At 39.2% G+C, this 12,161-nt stretch overlaps 1 long non-coding RNA gene and 1 pseudogene across 1 annotated transcript in view; both read right to left on the bottom strand.

Annotated features, from left to right (window-relative positions):
• The window catches only part of LOC148000187 (uncharacterized), a 103,668-nt gene that overhangs the window by 53,729 nt on the left and 37,778 nt on the right, over window positions 1–12,161 (bottom strand). The window lies entirely within an intron of this gene.
• LOC103694101 (ZW10 interactor pseudogene) lies at window positions 9,613–10,279 on the bottom strand (annotated as a pseudogene).

Consider the following 12,161-nt stretch of genomic DNA (forward strand, 5'->3'; position numbering starts at 1 on the left):
GGCTGCCCACTCTCTCCCTACTTATTCAATATAGTTCTTGAAGTTCTAGCCAGAGCAATCAGACAACAAAAGGAGATCAAAGGGATACAGATCGGAAAAGAAGAGGTCAAAATATAACTATTTGCAGATGACATGATAGTATATTTAAGTGATCCCAAAAGTTCCACCAGAGAACTACTAAAGCTGATAAACAACTTCAGCAAAGTGGCTGGGTATAAAATTAACTCAAATAAATCAGTTGCCTTCCTCTATACAAAAGAGAAACAAGCCGAGAAAGAAATTAAGGAAACGACACCCTTCATAATAGACCCAAATAATATAAAGTACCTCGGTGTGACTTTAACCAAGCAAGAAAAAGATCTGTACAATAAGAACTTCAAGACACTGAGGAAAGAAATTGAAGAAGACCTCAGAAGATGGAAAGATCTCCCATGCTCATGGATTGGCAGGATTAATATAGTAAAAATGGCCATTTTACCAAAAGCAATCTACAGATTCAATGCAATCCCCATCAAAATACCAATCCAATTCTTCAAAGAGTTAGACAGAACAATTTGCAAATTCATCTGGAATAAAAAAAAACCCAGGATAGCTAAAGCTATCCTCAACAATAAAAGGACTTCAGGGGGAATCACTATCCCTGAACTCAAGCAGTATTACAGAGCAATAGTGATAAAAACTGCATGGTATTGGTACAGAGACAGACAGATAGACCAATGGAACAGAATTGGAGACCCAGAAATGAACCCACACACCTATGGTCACTTGATTTTTGACAAAGGAGCCAAAACCATCCAATGGAAAAAAGATAGCATTTTCAGCAAATGGTGCTGGTTCAACTGGAGGGCAACATGTAGAAGAATGCAGATCGATCCATCCTTATCACCCTGTACAAAGCTTAAGTCCAAGTGGATCAAGGACCTCCACATCAAACCAGACACACTCAAACTAATAGAAGAAAAACTAGGGAAGCATCTGGAACACATGGGCACTGGAAAAAATTTCCTGAACAAAACACCAATGGCTTATACTCTAAGATCAAGAATCGACAAATGGGATCTCATAAAACTGCAAAGCTTCTGCAAGGCAAAGGACACTGAGGTTAGGACAAAACAGCAACCAACAGATTGGGAAAAGATCTTTACCAATCCTACAACAAAATATACAAAGAACTCAAGAAGTTAGACCGCAGGGAAACAAATAACCCTATTAAAAAATGGGGTTCAGAGCTAAACAAAGAATTCACAGCTGAGGAATGCCGAATGGCTGAGAAACACCTAAAGAAATGTTCAACATCTTTAGTCATAAGGGAAATGCAAATCAAAACAACCCTGAGATTTCACCTCACACCAGTGAGAAAGGCTAAGATCAAAAACTCAGGTGACAGCAGATGCTGGCGAGGATGTGGAAAAAGAGGAACACTCCTCCATTGTTGGTGGGATTGCAGACTGGTAAAACCATTCTGGAAATCAGTCTGGAGGTTCCTCAGAAAATTGGACATTGAACTGCCTGAGGATCCAGCTATACCTCTCTTGGGCATATACCCAAAAGATGCCTCAACATATAAAAGAGACACGTGCTCCACTATGTTCATCGCAGCCTTATTTATAATAGCCAGAAGCTGAAAAGAACCCAGATGCCCTTCAACAGAGGAATGGATACAGAAAATGTGGTACATCTACACAATGGAATATTACTCAGCTATCAAAAACAACGACTTTATGAAATTCGTAGGCAAATGGTTGGAACTGGAAAATATCATCCTGAGTGAGCTAACCCAATCACAGAAAGACATACATGGTATGCACTCATTGATAAGTGGCTATTAGCCCAAATGCTTGAATTACCCTAGATCCCTAGAACAAACGAAACTCAAGACGGATGATCAAAATGTGAATGCTTCACTCCTTCTTTAAATGAGGAAAAAGACTACCCTTGGCAGGGAAGGGAGAGGCAAAGATTAAAACAGAGACTGAAGGAACACCCATTCAGAGCCTGCCCCACATGTGGCCCATACATATACAGCCACCCAATTAGACAAGATGGATGAAGCAAAGAAGTGCAGACCGACAGGAGCCCGATGTAGATCGCTCCTGAGAGACACAGCCAGAATACAGCAAATACAGAGGCGAATGCCAGCAGCAAACCACTGAACTGAGAATAGGTCCCCCGTTGAAGGAATCAGAGAAAGAACTGGAAGAGCTTGAAGGGGCTCGAGACCCCAAAAGTACAACAATGTCAAGCAACCAGAGCTTCCAGGGACTAAGCCACTACCTAAAGACTATACATGGACTGACCCTGGACTCTGACCCCATAGGTAGCAATGAATATCCTAGTAAGAGCACCAGTGGAAGGGGAAGCCCTGGGTCCTGCTAAGACTGAACCCCCAGTGAACTAGACTATGGGTGGAGGGCGGCAATGGGGGGAGCGTTGGGAGGGGAACACCCATAAGGAAGGGGAGGGGGGAGGGGGATGTTTGCCCGGAAACCGGGAAAGGGAATAACACTTGAAATGTATATAAGAAATACTCAAGTTAATAAAAAAAAAAAAAAAAAAAAAAAAGAGTCTGTCAGTTGATTTTGGGCCAGAAGGCTGAAGACTTGTGCTAACATATTGCTAACAGGGGACTGTGCTAGTGGAGATTTGTCTCTACAACCTCTCAGTTCTAGAAGCCGTGTTAGGCTTCCTCTGTGTATAGATATTTGGTCTTTCTCGGATTTCTGATGGGGTCGAAGACTGATTATAGTCTTATAGCCTATCAGGCTGTATAACTCTGAATATACATTGGATAGTTATGAGATATTATACAAGCTAGCCAAGATATAATATAGATTTTAAGCCTTTCTTAAGCTGGAATGAATAACTAAATGTTCTGTTTAACTGATGTAGTGATGGACTGGGTGTTGAGAATATCATATACTTTATAAATTGTAGAATGGTAATAATTGTACTCAATTTATATATAAGTGAAAAGGCTTTTTAACTGGAGGAAAAGGGGAAAATGGTGTGGTTTGCCCTGAAGCTATCTGTATTTTGATGCTAATTCCTCTGCCCCAAGGACAGCTGCCTAGTCACATACTCAGGAATCATGTGACTTCACCAGAACCTTCTCCCCATTGAATTTGTAAAGTACAGGTGAGGGGCAGGTACAGGATAGAAGGAGGCCTGTCATTAGAGGAGAAGTAAGGATGGGCGGGAGAGAAGTTTGAAGGAAGAGGAGGAGACTATAACAGAAAAGAAGAGACAGGAGGGAGAGATAGGAGGAGAGAAGCCGTGGCAGGACAATATGGCAGGTGACATTAATATTCTGCTCTGTGTATTTACAGGTTGTTATCAATGTTCCTAAGGGATGAATGGTATCAGGCTTTGTATGTTTAAGTGTGCAATTATATCTTATCAATTGGGTCAAAAAAAAAAGAAAAGAAAAGAAAACTTAGGAAAAAGATCAAGAGTCATCACCAACAGAATACAAGAGATAGAAGAGAGAATCTCAGGGCAGAGATACCACAGAAAACATTGACACACAACAGTCAAAGAAAATGCAAAATATAAAAAGCTCCTAACCCAAAAAATCCAGGAAATCCAGGACACAATGAGCAGATCAAACCTAAGGATAATAGGTATAGAAGAGAGGGAAGATTCCTAACATAAAGGGCCAGTAAATATCATCCACAAAATTATAGAAGAAAACATCCCTAACCTAAAGAAAGAGATGCCCATGAAAAACCAAGAAGCATACAGAACTCCAGAGATTGGACCAGAAAAGAAATTCTTCCCGCCAAATAGTAATCAAAAGACCAAATGCATATAACAAAGAAAGAATCCTAAAAGCAGTAAGGGGAAAAGGTCAAAAAACATATAAAGAAAGGCAGACCTATCAGAATTATACCAGACAACAGAGACTATGAAAGCTAGGAGATCCTGGACAGATGTTATACAGACCCTAAGAGAACACAAATGCCAGCCAAGGAAATCTCTCATTTACCATAGATGGAGAAACCAAAATATTCCATGACAAAATCAAAGTTATACAATGTCTTTCCATAAATCCAGCCCTACAAAGGATAATAGATGGAAAACTCCAACACAAGGAGGAAAACTACACCCTAGATAAAGCAAGAAATTAATCTTCTTTCAACAAACCCTAAAGAAGATAGCCATGCAAACATAATTCCACCTCTAACAACAAAAATAATAGGAACCAATAATCACTTTTCCTTAATATGTTTTAACACCAATAGACTCAAATAACCAATAAAAGAAAAAGACTAACAAATTGGATACCTAAACAGGACCCAGAATTTTGCTACTTAACAGAAACACACCTCAGTGACATCACTGTAAAAGGCTAGAAAGTATTTTTCCAAAGCAAATGGCCCCAAGAAACAAACTAGAATGTCGATTTTAATAACAAATAAAAATCAACTTTCAACCAAAAGTCATCCAAGAAGATGAGGAAGGACACTTCATCCTCATTAAAGGAAAAATCTACCAAGAACTCTCAATTCTGAACATCTATGCTCCAAATGCAAAGGTGCCCACATTCATAAAAGAAACTTGACTAAAGCTCAAAGCACATATAGCTCTTCACACAATAACAGCAGGAGACTTAAACATACCCCTCTCATCAATGGATAGATCATGGAAACAGAAACTTAACAGAGACTCAGTGAAACTAACAGAAGTTATAAACCAAATGGGTTTAACAGACATTTATAGAACATTTTATCCTTAAACAAAAGAGTATACCTTCTTAGTACCTCATGGTACCTTCTCAAAAATTGACTGTATAATTGGTTACACACAGGCCTTAATAAATACAAGGAGATAGAAATAATTCCATGCATTCTATCAGATCACTATGGACTAAGTCTGCTCTTCATTAACAGCAAAAACAACAGAAGCCCACATACACATGGAAGCTGAACAATGTTCTACTCGATGACAACTTGGTCAAGGAAGAAATTAAGAAAAAAATTAAAGACTTTTTAGAATTCAATGAAAATAAGACACAACATACCCAAACTTATGGGACACAATGAAAGCTGTGCTAAGAGGAAAACTCATAGCTCTGAGTGCCTCCAAAAAGAAATTGAAGAGAGCATACACTAGCAGCTTGACAGCACACCTGAAAGTTCTAGAACAACAACAAAAAAAAAAAAAAAAAGCAAAACCAGGACCTGGTTCTTTGAGAAAATCAACAAAATAGATAAACACTTAGCCAAGCTAACCAGAGGGCACAGAGAGAGTATCCAAACTAACAAAATCAGATGAACAGGGAGACATAACAACAGAATCTGAGGAAATTAAAAAAATAATCAGATCCTACTACAAAAGCCTATATTCAAGAAAAGATCTTTACCAATCCTACATCTGATAGAAGACTGATATCCAAAAATATACAAAGAACTCAAGAAGTTAGACTCCAGAGAGTCAAATAACCCTATTAAAAAAAAATGGAGTACAGACCTCAACAAAGAATTCTCAGCTGAGGAATATCAAATGGCTGAGAAACACCTAAAGAAATGTTCAACATCCTTAGTCATCAGGGAAATGCAAATCAAAACAACCCTTAGATTCCACCACACACCAGTCAGAATGGCTAAGATCAAAATCTCAGGTGACAACAGATGCTGGCGAGGATGTGGAGAAAGAAGAACACTCCTCCATTGTTGGTGGGATTGCAAACTCTAGAAATCAGTCTGGAGGCTCCTCAGAAAATTGGACATTGCACTACCTGAGGATCCAGCTATACCTCTCCTGGGCATATACCCAAATGACACTCTAACATACAACAAGGACACATGTTCCACTATGTTCATAGCAGCCTTATTTACAATAACCACAAGCTGGAAAGAACCCAGATGCCCTTCAACAGAGGAATGGATACAGAAAATGTGGTCATCTACACAATGGAGTACTACTCAGCTATCAAAACAATAACTTCATTAAATTCATAGGCAAATGGATGGAACTAGAGAATATCATCCTGAGTGAGGTAACCCAATCACAAAAAACACACATGGTATACACTCACTGATAAGTGGATATTAGTCCAAAAGCTCGAATTACCCAAGATAAATTCACAGACCACATAAAGCTCAAGAAGAAGGATGACCAAAATGTGGATGCTTTAGTCCTTTTTAAAAGGGGGAACAAAAATATTTATAGGAAGGGAAATAGAGACAGTTTGGAGCAGAGACTGATGGAATGTCCATTCAGAGCCTGCCCTACCTGGGTATACAGCACATTTATATATAGCCACCAAAACTAGATAATATTGATGAACCCAGGAAATGCATGCTGACAGGAGCCTGATGTTGCTGTCTCCTGAGAGGCTCTGCTAGAGCCTGAGAAATACAGAGGTGCATGCTGGAAGCCAACCATTGAACTGAGTACAGTGTCCCCAGTGGAGGAGTTAGAGAACTGATGAAGCTGAAGGGGTTTGCAACCCCATGAGAAGAACAACAATATCAACCAACCAGACCCCTCAGAGCTCCCAGGGACTAAATCGCCATCCAAAGAGTACACATGGAGGGACCCATGACTCCAGCCACATATGTCGGACATCAACAGGAAGAAAGGCCCTTGGTCCTGGGAAGGCTTGATGCCCCAGGGTAGGGGAATGCCAGAGTGAGGAGGTGAGAATAGGTGTGTGGGGAGGCACCCTTCTAGAAGCAGGGGAGTCTGGAGAATGGGAGAGGGGATTTCCAGATGGCAAACTGGGAAAGGGGATAACATTTGAAATGTAAATAAATAAAATATCTAATTTTAAAAAGGAGTAAAAAAAAGTTTAAAAAAATAAAAATAAAAATAAAAGAAAGTGTAAGCCTGGTCCTTTCAAGAAATCTTGTGAGTTTCAGTGTACTTTACCCAGAAAAGTATACCTTGTGTGTGTGCAGGGAGGGGGGGTGTCTGTGTGGGTGTGGGTGTCTGTACATGTATCAAGAGATATATATTAACAAGGAGCATCTCCACCTAGCCCAATCTCCCTCATCCTTTGGCAGGGATGAGAATTAAAAACCCCAGACAAAATTCTTACCCATTACTTCTTTTAAGTTCTTTCTTGTTCAACCCCATAGCCCATTTTTTTTGAATGGTTCATTTTATTTGTATGTTTTGACTCTGCTTTTTTAAAGTTCTTTATATATTTTGGATAAAGATTATCTCCCTTTTTGAGAGTTTGCTCCCCATTTAATTGTTTCTTTGGCTGGGATGAAGGCTTTAGTCTTAGGAAGACCACTTGTCAATAGTTGGCCTTAAGTCTTAAGTAAGTGGAATTAATTCATACAGTCCTTCCGTACACCTGTATCATGTAGGGTATTGACTGTGGTTTGTTTGTTTTGTGTATATGTGTGTGGTTTTGTTTTGTTTTGTTTTGAGTACTTTCAGTGTTTCATTTAGGTCTTTGATCCCTTTGTGGTTAGTTTTTTTGAGAAAAGTGTAAGATATAAGACTAATTTCATTCTTCTATGTGCTGGTATCCAGTTTTTCCAGCACCATTTGTTGAAGATGCTTTCTTTTCTTGGGTGTATCTTTTGGTGTCCTTGTGAATATAAAGTGGCTAACATTACATGTACTCATATTTAGGTCTTTGGTTTCATTCTATTGGTCTACATGTATAGTGCCATACTGTTTTTATCACAATGGTTCTGTAATGTATCTTGGTTTCAGGAATCGTGAGCCCTCCAAAATTTTTTTAGGCAGGGAGCAAGTTTGTGTTACCAGTGTGTGGTCTGTGATGTTCAATATAAATTTCAGGATAGTTTTTTTCTATTCATATGAAGAATGAGATGGGGATCTTGACTGCATCTATAAGCAGCTTTTCATAATATTTATTCTACCAATCCATGGGCACAGGACATCTTTACATTTTCCAGTTTCTTTCTCTATTCTTCAGAGGCTTCTAGTTTTCATTATAGAGGTCCTTCCCCTCCTAAATCAGGTTTGTTCCTAGATAATTTGGGGGGCTATTGTGATTAGGAACAAGTCCATGACCTCTCTTTCTAAATATTTGTATATAGAAAAGCTATTAAATTTTTGCAAGTTGATTTTGTATCCTTCCACTTGTTAAATTTATCATTCTAGAAATTTTCTGAAATTATTTTTGAGATATTTTATGTTTAATATTATGTCATCTGAAAATAGAAATAGTTTCTCTCTCTCTTTCTATATGCATCCCTTTAATCTCCTTCTCTCACCTTACTGCTCTGGTTACTGCTTGGAACAGGAGGGGGTTAGTGGGGAGCCAAAATCTCATACCTTACTTCAATTGAATTGCTCATGTAGGATGACGCTGGCCCTGGGTTTTTCACACACAGCTTTTATTATGTTGGGCATGTTTCTTCTAGTCCTACTCTCTCTCTAGAATTTAATCATGAAGATTCATTGGATTATGCTACCGCCTTTTTCCTGAATCTATTAACATGATCATTTGATATTTTTTTATCTTTGGGGCCATTTATGTAGTTTATTACTTTTACTGACTGAAGTATGTTAACCATGTCTGCATCTCTGGGATAATCAAGGTAGATAAAATGTTTAATATACACATTATTCAAATTCCAAATATCTTACTAAGCATTTTTGAATCAAGAAGGACTGACTATATATCTTTGAAAGTCTGGTAGAATTTTCCTGTGACTCCATCTGGCCCTGAACAATTTAAACTAGAAGTCTTTTTTGTTTGTTTAGTTGCTTGGGTCTGTTTAAGTTGTTGGTCTCTTCTTGGTTTATTCGACTTTTAGATTTTCCATTTAAATATGTTGTACAGATACACCACCACCACCCTTCGGTTTTTTAAGACAGTGTTTCTCTGTGTGGCTCTAGCTGTCCTAGAACTCACCCTGTAGACTAGGCTGGCCTCAAACTCACAGAAACCCACCCGCCTCTGCCTCCCAAGTGCTGGGACACTGCCACCCAGCTAGTGTAGTGCAGATTTTTAAAGTATTCCCTTACAGTCTTCTGAATTCCTTTGGTGTCTGTTGTAACTTTGCCTGTTCATTCCTGATTGTGTTAATTTAGGTGTTCTCTCTGTTTATTTTGTTTAACCTGGCCAAGAGTTTGTCAGTCTTATTTATCTTCTCAAAACACCCACTCTTAGATTCATTGGTTGTTGTTTTCTTTGTGTTTCATTAATTTCTGCACTGGTTTTTATTATTTTTTGCTACAAACTGCGTTGGGTTTTTTTTTTATTTGTCTGTTTTGTCCTTGCTCTTCTGAATTGTTAAGTTTTATAATTAAGCTAGTTTTTGTGCTCTTTCTGATTTTTTTTAATTGAGGAACTTCATGAAAGATTGATTCCTGTTCCCATAAATGTCTCAACAGTCTAAGGTTTCCCAGACAGCCCATCTCCGTGCAATGGGTCAACATTCTTGTCGCAGGTTCTTCAGCCCAAGTCCAGGTTTGCTGCATCTCACTACATCTATCCTGAAGACCTGCTAATAGGCTTCGCAACCAGCTGTCAATTTCAACTAAACTTCCTTCAGTCCATACTCCTTGGCTCTTGAGTCATCATTAAATCATCTCACTTTTCAAGCACAAGCATATACGCCACTTCTTATTCCCTTTGGATAAGGTATTCCATGCCAGCCGGTGTTTCTCTTTGTTCCTTTAGGGCGACTTGGGTGGCAGGGCAGGTTGTCCTGTGACACCGCTGTCTTTAGCCTTGGCCTCAGTGATGATCAGCTTATTCTACAGTGTACACAGCAGCTGGAGTTAGGTCTCTGCAGCTTCTCCTGCTTCAAGATTTCAAGTTCCCAGTGTGATCTGTCAAGCTTCTCCAGAACTCTCTTTTGACCTCCCTTTACCTTTGCAGAAATCTTTGTCAGACTCTGCAAAGGCTTCTGTTGCAGCTGCCACCGCTTCTGAGCCTATTGAAGTTTCTCCTCAAGTACTTGCTTCTCGGCCTGGAGTTCTCAAAAGCCTTCTGAAGCTCTGTGTACTTCCTTTGAGCCTCTTACCTGGGGTAAGACCTGGGTCAGGGCACATCTCCTGGTGTCCACATGATCCAGATATGTGGCCTCAAGTTACTTCCAGTGTTCCTTAGCTTCAGTTGCCTTGGTCAACTTATATTTTCAGAAACCAAAGTGTCTGGGTTCTGGGCTGTGTTATTCTTCTGAGCCAGAAGATGCTGTAAGAAGTTTACTACTTTCAAGAACAAGCAAAGCAACTACCTTTCTCCCGAGAGTCCCTCACAAACTCTCCCATGACCTTTGAGCAACATAGGTTCTAGAATGCCTGCTACCTCAGCCAGGACCTCTTTTGCCACCACAGCGGGATTCTCTGTGGCCCCACACTCTGCCTCCCTCCATGCCTTTGGATTCCCCTGGCTCCTTCTAATTTTTAATGTGCACACTTCCGACCTGTCCCAGAAGTCTTGCTGGATTGTCTTTTCATTTTCACTCATTCTAAAGAAGAAAATTCCTGTTCAGTTTCTTTGACTCATTCATCATTCATTAATGAGTTGTGCAGTCGCCGTGAGTTTGTGAATTTATTAAAGGTATTTGAACTTATTTCAATGTTTCTGAATTTGTTAAAATTTATTTTGTGTCTCACAGTGTAGTATATTTTAGAGCAGCCCCTATGTGTTGCTGGGTAGAAAGCATGTCTTTTGACATTTGTGAGGAATATTCTGTCAATAGCTATTAAGTCCACCTGATGTATGATGTCATTTAATTCTGTCCCACTGCTTGTGCTCAGATAACCTGTGTATTGGAGAAAGTGTGATGTTGAAATTATCTACTATTAATAGGTTTGTGTCAATTAGTGTCTTAAACTCCACTGGTTCACTTTTTATAAGTTTGTTTACACCAGAGTTTGCTGCATGTATGGTTAGAATAGTTGTCTTCTTGCTTACCTGTTCCCTTGATTATAATGAAGTACCCCCCCCCATTTATCTCCTCTAATTAGTTTGCATTTGAAGTTCATTTTGTCAGACCATAGGGTAGGGATAGCTATTTGCTTCCTTGTCCCATTTGATTGGAGTATTTTTGCCCATCCTTTTACTCTAAGGTGATGCTGTCTTTAAAACTAATATGTGTTTCTTATAGATACAGAGGATTTTGGTTCTTGCTCTGTTAAGCCAGTCTGTGTCTTTTGACTGGAGAATTGAGGTCATTAATATTGAAAGTTATTATTGAAATGTGTAGGCTGACTGCAGTCAGTGTATTGGTTATTTTTGGTGTCTTGCATTGTCAATAGCACTTTGCATTTCTGTAATTATAGTTTCATTTGTTTTCTGTTCACAGTTTCTTCACTACTCTTGTTCTCTTCAGCCTAAAATATTGCTTCCTCTATTTTCTTCATACTTGGTCTGTTTGGCTCTAACAGAGCAGCTGGACATGTGCAGTCATTGATGGCTTTATCTTTTGACACTGGAAGCCCAGTCTTCTCCACTGCGCCTCTTCCCACCATCACCAGGCCAGCCAGCCTATCCCTAACCTGTCTCACACAGTGCTGTCTGATCCTTTTTTTTTTCTTTTTTTTTTTCGGAGCTGGGGACCGAACCCAGGGCCTTGAGCTTCCTAGGCAAGCGCTCTACCACTGAGCTAAATCCCCAATCTCCTATACTTGATCTGTTTAATAGTTATTTTTAAGGTTGCCTTTATCATGAAACATTCTTTTTCTCCATCAGTTATGGAAGAAGTTTTGTTGGACTGGTATTTTTAAGACTTGGAATGCATTGCTCCACACTCTTCTGGCTTTCAACGCTTCCATTGAGAAATTATCTGTATTCGGATACCCTTTCCATTGTATGTGACTTATGTTTTTTTATCTTGCAGCATTCAATATTCTTTCTTCGTTTTGTATTTAATGTTTTAAATATGATACGCCATGGGCAGTTTCCTGTCTTGTCTTTTCTATTTATTGTTCTGTGTGCTTCCTGTATCTGGATTTGAGGAAGTTCTCCTCTATGATCTTTTGAGGATCTGTTCTATGCTATTAACCTGCAATTTTTCTCCCTAATATATTCCTATAACCTGAAGGGTTGGTCTTTTCAGCCACAATGAACTCCTCCTGTATACCACTATAGTGCCTGTCTGTTCTGGCTACTTGGGAAACTGAGCGGGGAGGATCATTTGATTCGATAAGCTCAAGCCTCAACAGCATAATAAAATCCCATATCAAAACAAAATAATCTATATCATATTTCTACGACA

Source organism: Rattus norvegicus, chromosome 17 (assembly GCF_021556685.1).
Source record: "Rattus norvegicus strain SHRSP/BbbUtx chromosome 17, alternate assembly SHRSP_T2T, whole genome shotgun sequence".
NCBI lineage: Eukaryota > Metazoa > Chordata > Mammalia > Rodentia > Muridae > Rattus > Rattus norvegicus.